A 12,572-nucleotide genomic window follows, 5' to 3' on the forward strand; every position below is an offset into this window, starting at 1 on the left:
AATACCAAGAACTCAATCGTAATTTTTAAACTTTTTAAATATAACTCTTATATATAACGCTTGGCACGTCAGACAGTCGAAAAATATTATTTGGGAAAGTTTGGCACGCGTACGTAAAAAGGTTCGCTAACCCTGACATAGGCCATGGAATTTGGCTTTGAACGCTTTGTTTTACGTTGCATTTTCTTATCTATAATGGCGTGTAACAGATAAAATTAATATTTTGAATAACGTATAACGTTGTTATAATTACCACAATCGTGCCAATACATATTTGAAATTATACAACAAATAATCAGGTGTTTTTTTTTTCACTTTGCCTTCGGAATTTACGGAACAAACGAATTAAAAAAAAAAGTTTTTTCAATAGGTGTAAAATTTCATATTAAAATTTGATTAGATAAGAAAATGTGCATGTAGGTACTAAACCCTTTCATGGGATTTGGCCTCATATGGGGTCAGGTAATAAAAGTACATTTAAATAAAAATAATTACAAGATAAAAATAACTTTTTATATACTTACCACGTTTTTAAATTTTCTGTTGAATCAAATAAACTTGACAATTCTATGTATTAATAATTTAGGACAAATAAGGCAATTGTCAACAAAGCATTTTTTTTACTATTTTGCAACAAACAAACAAAATATAGAATACTGAAATGTCATTTTGATTTCCATAGTAACGCACGTATATATGAATAATTAAGTTGCTAGGACCACCCCCTTAGCAACCAATAATAGTGGATTGGATTACGGATTTCTTCCGAAATAACTTTTCATACAAAACAGAATTAACTGAAAATGAATTCAATTCTACTTAAAGATGGCTAAAAGTATTAAAATAATGCATTGGCATCGTGTTCTGATATATTCTAAAGGTTTCAAATGTCTAGCTAGTCGGGAAGTTACTTAAAAATCGATTGCAAGGTTTGTACTGGATATACAACTACCGGACAAACAAGAATACGAGCTAAGAAAAACGTGGTGAAATACTTCTACACCTGAAAAAGTAGTCAAATCTATTGAAGTATCTTATTAAATCAATAGATAGAAAGACACTATGGTATTTTTATATTATTAACATTTACATTTAGATTTTGACTTAACCTGTGACAAGGCTAATTGCGTACAACAAATCATCTTTTTTTTCTCTGAAGATCGTGTTTTACTCAAGTATTTTTTTTATATGACTCAGAGGGATAGTTTAAAATATCATTCTGAGGCGGGCGAAACCGGTCCATATTTATTAAATAATAAAAGTGGAATAAGTACTAAAAAATGCGTTTTATTAAATTAATCAACAATACAATGCAGTTCCATCATGAATTGACAGTTAACACAATAGAAGATACATATTAATATAAGATTGTTTAATATTGATAAATTAAAATTTGTTTGTGATATCAAACATTATGTTTAGATACTCGTATTATGTAGCCACAATATGTATTAAAATTATATAGGTATATCGCACCTTCGCAACTAAACTGCCACAATCCAAAAAACAGAAAATCAGCTTTGAAGTTTTTACCTTTCGCATTTTTGTACTTCTCTTTCTTTCTTCTTTTGCCATATCCTGACACTGGAGCATATGGACACCACGCGGCGCCTCCAAGAATCCCTGTCGTTCGCCAGTCTTCTTGCTTCGTTCCAGGTTAAACCAGCATCCCGTAGCTCCACCGTATACACTCTGTAGATTGTATTAAGCGGCCTTCCAGGACGCCGGAATCCGGTCGGTTTGAAGAACAGGCACGCCAGGTTGAAGTTCTCTTCTGGCATCCGCAGCACGTGGCCGAGCCAGGTCCAACATCGCCTCTTCACTTTCAGCGTGATGAGAGGCTGCTTGGTGCGTTCTCTTATCTCCTCGTTGCTCCTAAAGTCATACCACCGCACACCCAGTATTCGTCGCAAACATCTGTTTTCGAAGCTCAGTATACGGTTGCTCTGAGGCTTCGTAAGGTGCCATGATTCGCTACCGTAAAGCACCACCGTCAGAATGCAAGCGTCGAATAGGCGGCATTTGATTTTGACCGAGCACAATCGTGAGTCCCAGACATTCCGCATCGAGTTGAATGTTGCTCCAGCCATTCCCATTCGGATAGCGAGCTCTTTCTGCAAAATGCCATTTCCCGTGATGTGTACCCCCAGGTACTTGAAGCTGTCGACGCTCTCGATGTTTTGTCCATCGCTTATCAGAGGGAAATCTGGATCAGATGATCCAGATGTTTGTACTGTGTTTTTTAAATATGTTTAGATATTGAATGATGTTTTGACTTGAATGCCTTAGAGATATGAAATTTTCGGTACATATACTATGAAAGATAGGCAATGAAACGTAGTAATTAACTCAAAACACTTAAATTTGGACTTGTGGCGATTTAGTTGCGAGGGTGCGATATAGGCAGGTAAGTCGGTACCTACGTTAACCGGTTTTAATTGGCCGTGAAATATATATAGTTTTTTTTTATTGTATTAAGTGCATTGACTTTCAATAATATAATGGCCACTGCAGCTGAACACACCTTCGTTTATCGACTTTACTTCACACACACACACCTAACCTAACCATAGAGTAATAAATAAGACAAGAGAGAGAGTACGGTTATATGCGGATGTTTTCTATACTATTAAGACGAATACGATACACGGTAGGAATAAGCTCAATTACCCTGGATAATTGGGATGATATTTCAAATAATGATAAATTCTCATAGACGAAAAGTAAGCATAGTTTATTTCAGGAATAAACAACTTTCATTATAATATCATATAAAACTGCTTTTATAACTGAATCAAATTTGGATGAAAATCCAGAACAATGGACTTGGACTTTCTTATGGCACTACATTGAATATTCTTCATAAAGATTTGCATTTGAAGACGTATAAAATACAGTTCACACAAGAACTTAAGCCGAATGAATATTTGGTGCGTCGAAATTTTGCTGATTGGACTTAAATTAGAGCAACCCGAAACAATTCAATTCAATTCAATTCAATTGATTTATTTTTAGCAAATTGTGGTCATTAAAAATTATAAGTTTAAGACGTTAACAACATGACATGAAACATTATTATAAAGAAGAAGAAAAAAGTAATACAAGCGATAAAAATGAGAATGCATAATATAAACATACAAAAGCAGTGACAATACTGACAATACAATTATACATCTATAGAAGTACGCCGAGTTTGTTAACGCTTTCGCTGCTGAATAGATAATGAGATTTTAATTGCCCCCTTTAAAATGCACGTTAATTACATCGATCGGCCGCCTGGTCATTATGCACCGTGTGCGTCTTCCGCGTCCAAAGTATTAAGGAGGCCCTATTTTAAGAATTTATAAAATAGCGTCCACTTAAACTCGCCCTCTTGCAAGTGGAATATATCAACAGCCGAAGCAATTTGGTTGGACATAGTTATCGCCCTCCCAATTGGCAATATCAGTGGCAGGTTGGTTCTGCACCTTGGGAGAATAAACAACTGATGCTCTCTATTTCTAAGATAGTTATCAGGGACAACGCTGCCCATTATTTCATGAAAAAATCATCTTTAGCGATGAAGCTCATTATTAGTTAATATTTGTATTTTATTTTTTTATGATTTTACGAAGGCTTTGACTGCGACTCGCTGTCATATCGTCTCTTCTTATCTCGTAGAGGGTCCGCCGATCAGGCCCTCACTCCAATTCTGTTAAAGAACTTTACAATTTTGTCAAGCTCTTCCGTCTTACCCACCGCCAGGGAACCTTTCAATTCGTCGACATTTTAAAAGATATTCACAATTCGCAGCTGTACTCTGTGTCGTTCATATTCATGGCATTGTACTGTCATATTATGTACAATGTCCTCCAAAACATCACATTCATCGCAGAGCTGCGAATTACTTCTTCCCATGAGGACATCAAATCTTTATCCATTGTGTCCTGTTCTTAGCCTTAGTATCAGCTTAAGCTTATTCCTCTTCAAAGGAGACTCTACAAACCAAGGCACCACACGTGGGCATGGTAGAATAGACTTAATCAATTTATCCTTTTCTAGGGATGCCTTGTGGTGAAAATCTATCCACATACTTTGGCACATTTTCTTTATGGTCTCATTCCAGTCCAAGTTTTCTGGTATCCACTGATATGGCATTCCTGATTGCTATTCTTGAAACACATTTAGATCCACAAAAATTAACAGTTTGGTGTCGTTTATGGTCAGGAGGTGTAATTGGATCGTATTTTTTTTTGCAAAAGAAAATGACGATGCAGTTACTGTCAATGGAGAAAGCAGCGCTCGAAATGGAAAAATTTACGAACCGGAGCGGTCGACAGTTTTCTGAAGATATTCTCACATAGTTATCAAATTGTATGTGTTTTTTATAAAAAATAAGTGTATTAGATTTTCTATTATATGGCCTATCTAGCGCATTCGGTCAAATTATTTTTTCCACGAGACGGAGCGATAATTTTACCGATTTCACGAACAGGAACGGCGCTCCGGTCCATTTCGAGTCCTGAGAAAGCTACAGAAACATAATTTAGTTAGATGATTTTGATTTCGACGATATGTGGCTTCAACAAAATGGCGCAACATGCCATACAGCCCGTGACACAATCAACTTATTGAGAGAAAAGTTCAGTATAATATATCTCTGATGTTTTATGTTTATATTTAGCTAACGATGTTTGTAAATCGTTAATTATAATATATTAATTAAAACAAAAAAAAATAATTATATACACTAGTGACTAATAATATTTAAAGGGATATACATTTAAAATATTGCCACATACACTTTTAAAACAGGGGAAGAGCTACAATTATTGGCCACTTAAGGATTTTTTCAACTTTGTTAATTTTTTGTGGACAGATATCATTAGGAAGGTGAAATAAAAAAATATTATTTGTTAAATTGTTTATTTGTTTATAATAATCAATTATCAGAAAATTTAAAAAAACATATTTTACATCATAAAAAAAATAATCAAAAAAAAAAGGCAGAAATCTACAATTATTGGCCACTTTTTTCAATTATTGGCCACCAAAAAATGCAATTATTGGCCACCCCGAAATTGCTGTAATCACATTATTTTAACATCATGATCACACATCATTATTAAGTGTTCAATCAAGTACTTAATGCAACTTTATCGTCATTTTATTAGACATACGTAACATATTACTTAAAAATACAAAGAACACATTCACATTGAGTTACAGTGAGATAGGCATATTTAATTAAATACGCAAAGCTTGTTGGAAATTGATTTCAAAAATTCAAAAGAAATCTTATACCACCCTAATAGAAGTTAACAAACATCTTGACGTAGCATTAAGGATAAATGAGAATCATTGAAGTTTTCTCACAGTAGGAACAGCATACAAAACTTTTCAGTAGAGGATTTTTGCAGAAGGAATTTTAGTGTGCTTCTTGGTATTTCAAATCTTCTTGTTACTGAACGCGAAGACTCTTCACTATGGTCTTTCATATACTATATTGCTTCTTTTATTTTTCAGTTCTTGACTATATTTCATTCGTTTATTTTGATGCATTTTTATTCTGGAACAATCAAGAAAAAAGTTTCTATTATCAGCCATCAAAACTACAATTATGGGCCAGGTGGCCAACATTTATCTACGAATGTCGGAGAAATATAATAAAAACAAAGATGATTAATAATACTGTTAAAACACTATTTAGCTAATAAAAATAAATGTAATACTTTACTAATTAGTCACATATTCTATTATTAGCAAGGCCGGCCGATAAAGGAAAATCGACGTATTTTGGAATCAGTTATTGGCCACCACCATAATATACCTACCCACCTATTTGTTCTTAAATATATGTCTAATGATGTATACATAAATCAAATACATAGATACTTGTCAATTGGATTAGCATTTTGTATGATATTAAATGTTTAACATACCTTTTAACAGAAGTCACGTCCTTGTACAATTTACAACGAATCGCACTTATTTCACGGTTTCGCTCAAACTGTCAGATAAAAATGCGGTTTTGAGGTTGTTTTATAATGCTAAAAGTAACAATTATCTGTTTTACCAACGGAGGAATAATTGACGAGATTTTTTAATAACTTAACAGATGGCAATGTTGATTTAATATCTTAAAAAACTAGATTTTATCTGCAAGTGGCCAATAATTGAAGCTGGCCCATAATAGTAGCTCTTACCCATATCTACATTTTATTTTATTTTAAACAAAAGGAATTCACTGCATAATTATTTTCTGATCAAATACTGAATTGTATTCTACGTTCACGTTCAAGTTTATTTCGTCTCACTCTAACTCATGTCTTTGTCAATAAGCGCTTTCGAAAATTTCCTCTTTCGCCCTCAAACGGTTGTTTTGTTATTTAGCAGTGCGCTTTTGTCCGCACATGTATTATAACATAACATAATAATATGTCCTGTGCGCTAGTGTCCGGAAACTTATACGTATGCATTTTGCCGTATCACTCTTCACCGTGAAATATTGTATCGGAAATATAAGGCCGTATATTAAAGACCGTCCAACCTCTTTGGGTCGTATAGTACTGACATAAAATTCATGTCTAAATAAAGCACGGTTCTTGTCGGCTTACAGGAAGCCATCAGCAAAGAAATTTTGAAAATAGCCGATATACTGGATTGTTTTGTTAGGTTAGGCTAGTGTCCAGAAACTTGTACGTATGCATTTTACCGTATCATTCTTCACCGTGAAATGTTGTATCGGAAATATAAGTCCGTATATTAAAGACCGTCCAACCACTTTGGGTCGTATAGTAGATACTGACATAAAATTCATGTCTAAATAAAACACGGTTCTTGTCGGCTTACAGGAAGCCATCAGCAAAGAAATTTTGAAAATAGCCGATATACTGGATTGTTTTGTTAGGTTAGGTTAGGTTTTCATTCTTAAATTCATGAATTTTGCCAAAATCAGCTATGAAAATTGAATTAATGTTCATATTGAATCTAATAAAATTGGAGACCGTATAGTATACCATCATCTCTTCACGGCGAACTGTGCCATGGTTACATGTTGTACGTACAATTTACATGTAACCGTTGATGCCATGTGCGCATATGTCCAGAAGTCATTTATTTAAATTTTTACACGGATACTACAGACAATATAATAGTATAAAAGTCATTTTAACGTGCCAATCTTTTGGATCAATGGAGGCATTAGTAATTTAGTTAGATTTGGGTTGCACAGTGCTTTATGAATACAAAACAGTTTACAATAGTTTACTTCTCAATATTCGCATGCATTATACATGTTTGTCGCGACTCATTTGCTTTGAATATCACTTAAAACATAGATGAAACGTTTTGATAAGTACTACTATTAAATTTGTTAATGCTTAAGTGTGCCGTTTTACGATTGCCAGATTGATAAAGTTAAAAATATTATATATATAAGGAACTAGAAATAAAATGCCAACTTATCAACATTCTTGGATGAGGCGATATGCTAGTACTGCACTGTAAGCATCTGTCAAACTATCCTATCATTTATTTTTCTCTCACGACCTGATTAAAATAAACGATTCCCTTTTGCGTGTCAATTTATTTTTGAAATTTACAATATGCGCTTATGTTTTCTCTCGCCGTATCCATTTTAATACAACTTGTCCCTGTGTCGCATTCTCTTAAATATTTACATATATATATTTTCTCTTGTGCGTTACAGATTAGACAGATAGATAAATCAAGACAAATAATATATTATATTGTATGTCCGATCTTAAGATCATATGGGCTTCCACAGAATGGAGGTTTTGTATTAACATAATTTTGTTTTTACAAGACATGAATGTTAGCCACTTGCTCAACCTATAAGGTCCATACTCTGACTCCAAACACAAATTGAAAAACAATATGTGTATTTTCCAGACCCAGGATTCGAACCTGGGACCCATGGCACTATACGGCCATAAATTACTGTTATGTTATTACAATTTTTCTGATGATGGCTGAAATATAAGATTAATTTGAAACAAAGCTCTAAATGGACCGGAGCGCCGTTCCGGTTTGTGAAATTGCTAAAATTATTGCTCCGTCTCGTGGAAAAAATAATTTGACCATCTGAGCTTGATAGGCCATATAATAAAAAATCTAATACCTTCACTTATTTTTATAAAATACACGTAAAACTATGTTAATATCTTCAGAAAATTGTTGAGCGCTCCGGTTCGTAAATTTTTCCATTTCGAGCGCTGCTTTGAAAGAAAACTTCTGATGAAGACTTCTAAACCCACACTGGAAGAGGAAAGGGGGTTTAATGACACACAATAAATAGCTGTATATACGTCATCGTCATCACTGCCAGGGTCTATCTACTATTCTCGGTTCCTAGTCCTTCGCTGCCAAGTAAATTCACTGAACTTTATAAGTTCGTCTATCCAGCGGGTTTTAGGGCATCATTGAGTTCGTTCAGTTTCCCTTGGGCACCACTGTATGCTTTACTATACCTTCCAACAAAACAAAGCTCTATATCAGGGGTTCCCAACCCCGTGCCCGCGGGCGCCATGGCGCCCGCGGAACGATTCTTATGTGCCCGCCACTATTCGACAGAGACAGAATTTTCACGCTTGCCTGACACGCAGAAAACCCGAAGTGAACGAACGCCACGAACTGAGCCGATGAACGCCGAAGCACGTGACAGTAGTCACATGCTCGTACCGTCCCGATTGCTTCGGCGATCATCGGCTCAGTTCGGGTTTTCGGCATGTACAAGGATTGATGTGCAAATAGCATTCCCCGCCTGAAACCGCGTTGTTGTCATTGTGATTGTCGCGACAGTTAGCTAGAAGACATTTTCGTCTGACGAAACACGAATTAGGAGTTTTGATATTCCTTCTATATAGTTCTAAAATGAGTAGACCGAGTAAAAGACAACGAACCTATAATTTTAACACTGACTGGGAAGAATCATATTGTTTGGTTGTGTGGTAGTAGTATTGCAGTGCCGAAAAAACATAATGTTGAACGACACTTTCAGACAATTCATGCCACTTTTGATGTGAATTATCCACTTAAATCTGAAGTAAGAAAGAAAAAAATATGTCAACTAAAATCAAGTCTAACTGCACAACAGACTGTTTTCACTAGACATGTGGAAAAATCTAAAAAGGCCACCATTGCTTCTTTCAAAATTTCTCACATGCTCGCAAAAATGAAGAAACCTTTCATTGATGGTGAGTTGTTTAAAAAACTATTTTTGACTGGTGCCGATTGTTTGTTTGATGGATTTTCTAACAAACGTGAGATTGTCTCAGCAATACAAGACTTACAGTTGTCAAATAACACCGTCACAAGAAGAATACATGCAATTTCAACAGACATACAAACTCAGTTAAAGACTGCCTTGGAAATATGTGACTGGTTCTCGCTACAATTTGACGAGTCAACAGATATATCAGACACCGCACAGTTAGCAGTTATGGTGAGAATGGTATTTAGTAACTTCACAGTAAAAAAGGATATGTCGCAAATATTACCTATGAAAGGACAGACAAGGGGTGAGGATATTATTGTAATACATTCAGAACATACGCCAAGTCAATAAATATGCCTTTGCACAAGCTGTCTGCGATAACCACCGATGGGCATTTGAAATTTGAAATATTTTTGTTTATTATTTAAAATTATGAATATAAGAAAATAAATTATGGGAAAATGAGAAGTTATGGAAGGAGTTTGTCGATTAAAAATAGGTGGTGCCCGCCACCCTACCGATATTTTAGAATGTGCTCTAGAGTACAAAAAGGTTGGGAACCCCTGCTCTATATCATTTATTTGAAGGCAATCAAAAATCGAATGATTACAATATTCATACCTACGTTTAATGTATTATTATGGCAACACTACATTATTTTGAATTCAGTTTCAATTCGTTTCTATTTGTTCCATTGTGAATTTTATTAACATAGCGACTAATATCGGCCAATACGGTGTTTAGATTTTGAGTTTCTACACATTGAAATGAATTTTTTTTTAGTTGTTTTAGACTTGTTGCCATCTATCTACACAGGCCGCAAGATCCGTTGCGCGTGTAGCCTTCGCGAGAGTATAGTTTTATATTTTCGAATTTTAACGAAACGTACTCGTATTATAATATATAAACATAAACGTATATAAGTACCTATTTATTGAAAATTTCCAGCTTCGATATTTTCAATAGAACTATACCAACATAAACATCGTCGATATTAAACGGCAAATAATTTTCAACTATAGGTGCGACGAAATTTCGGACTGGCTGCCAATCGGAGAGCGATAGTCGAGCTGTGAACACATCAATTTGTTTTGTGATGGCGTTGGGGAAATAAATTCTTAAATCGTGTAAATATGACTAAAAAACGTTACCCATTTTCTTGAAAAAGAAAACATGTCAATGCATATATTATTATTATTACTAATAGAACAATACACATAGCATTATATGGACGCATGTTGATCTTTTATGACAAATTATGTTTTGTTCTGCACGCGTCATTTGCACAATCTTCGCGTCGCGTCGTCACGATCATTTAAAACCGTGCCCAAGTTCAAAAATTAGAATCAGATGCATATTTTTCATAAACTAAAGCATTTAAGCATATTATAATATCGTGTTCGGAAATTTGTGCGTATGCAGTTGGTCGTGTCATAATTTATCGTGAGCTGCTGGATCGGAAATAGATGGCCGTATATTATTGAGATGAAATTCACCTTTAAATAAAACACGAAATAAGAACCACCGGAATACAAGGAAAAGACAGAAGAAGCTCAGTAAGTAAATAAATTTATTTTATTTGTTAGAAAAGAGTATTATGGCATTACGGTTATTGATCAATGCGCCATAATACATAATACAATTTAGTGCAAAGACGTAATTACTGATAACAAACAATATAAAACTCGAAAGAAGGAGAGAAAGTAAACTTATATGTAAATATTAAAATAAAACGTCTTTTACAATTAAAAATACAATTATATCGGAAAATTTATATAAAATCTTGGTACGAGAAGTATAAAGTATAAAATATCTGATAATAGTGTTAATAATGACAGCATCATTACCAGATATTTGTTACCAATCAATAACAAATTAATGTTCTTATTGAATCTAATAAAATTAGAACATTACTGTCATGCAATGGTCCATAAACAACGCGTATTTTTTTTTGATCGCAATGCTATACGCCCTGTTTATTAAAGAAAATACAGTGCAGAATACGCTGATAATATTCAGACAGTCGAGCAGATACTGGGCAAGCGCTAACGTCCAAACGTTCCCGACAACAGGCCGAATTGGAACGATCCAAGTATCAACACTAATAAGCTAATACGTCGACTCCACCGTAGGGTAGTTCGACCGACCTAGTACCTGCGACCTGAACACGTCCTCTGGGACCAGTGTTGCCATCTTTTTCTATGCTGATTATAGTACGAAGGCGTAAAAATTATAGTATTGCTGATAAAAATATAGTACAGGAACATTTTTCGTCTTGAATCCCTTAAAATTATAGGATTTTGGCATATTTGGCGTAAAATTATAGCATTTTACATTTTTCGACGAATCAAAATTATAGTATTGTACTATAATTATAGTACGGTTGGCAAGACTGTCTGGGACTGCCCTCTAATGGGATCCGACCGAGCGGAGCCAGAGTCTGTCCACACGGTTACATGTAAGTTGTACGTATGCAGTTCATCGTGGGACACTTATTCGTGCGCCGCAGTACGTGAAACATGAGTTCGTACAACATTTTATCAAATGACGAGTTCTTCGTTGAACAATTCACCGTGGAATACATTTGTACCTATCTTACAAAATGCGGCGATAGTTTGCAAATAGTACTGTTCCAATTAGATTAACCCTAACCTAACCTAGTAAAGACATCTCATAAAATTCGCCACATGTTGTAGCATACGTAAAAATATACTCGACGGTGAAATGTTCAACAAAGAACTCGTTATTTGATTAAATGTTACACGAACTCATGTTTCACGTACTACGGCGCACGAATAAGTGTCCTGCGGTGAACTGTTTACGTACAAATTTCCGGATACGCCGTCCACACACGGGCCCAATACTTGGCCTTCCGAGCTCTTCTTAGATTCATCACTTTCAACACCTCACTTCTCTGTTTCAGGACACGGGTATTTATAGTGGATACTTAATGTCATTAAAGATAAATGACGACAGAGCAAATCAAGATTTTTTTTTATTTTCTAAAACTCTTTCTTTAAGCACCAAGGTGCATCGTTGCTACATCAGTCCCGTGCAGCATCGCTTCGGGACAAGGAAGCGTGGCACTAAAATCTTTTTATTCTGACACGTTTATAACGCGTGGAAGGCGGCCGTGCACAAATCGCGGCTGCACGTAAAAGACGGGTGGAAATGGAGTAAATCAATCATGCCTTCCCGGAACTGGGCAGACTAAGCAGACTGATTTTGTTACAATTACAACTAATTTATACATACAATAAATTGAATTAAATATTATTTGATTTCTTCGGCCATCTCTGTATAGGATGTGTATTCCGTCAAATGCTGGATCCGGTTTGTCTTAGGACTCAATATA

At 35.0% G+C, this 12,572-nt stretch overlaps 2 protein-coding genes across 3 annotated transcripts in view; one reads left to right on the top strand and one right to left on the bottom strand.

Annotated features, from left to right (window-relative positions):
- The window catches only part of LOC147069476 (uncharacterized), a 106,143-nt gene that overhangs the window by 42,838 nt on the left and 50,733 nt on the right, over positions 1–12,572 (top strand). The window contains exon 1 of one of the 2 annotated variants that reach the window (XM_085950165.1): positions 10,440–10,773. The exons of the other annotated variant lie outside the window; for it this stretch is intronic. The gene's annotated coding sequence lies outside the window, so the exon portion shown is untranslated. Of the gene's footprint in view, positions 1–10,439; positions 10,774–12,572 lie in introns of those variants that run through there. 2 annotated transcript variants of the gene reach the window in all.
- Positions 1–12,572, bottom strand: part of LOC147069477 (uncharacterized) — a 103,501-nt gene that overhangs the window by 30,329 nt on the left and 60,600 nt on the right. The window lies entirely within an intron of this gene.

This window comes from Rhyacophila brunnea, unplaced genomic scaffold, assembly GCF_057557595.1.
Source record: "Rhyacophila brunnea isolate RB1 unplaced genomic scaffold, BYU_Rbru_1.0 scaffold_23, whole genome shotgun sequence".
NCBI lineage: Eukaryota > Metazoa > Arthropoda > Insecta > Trichoptera > Rhyacophilidae > Rhyacophila > Rhyacophila brunnea.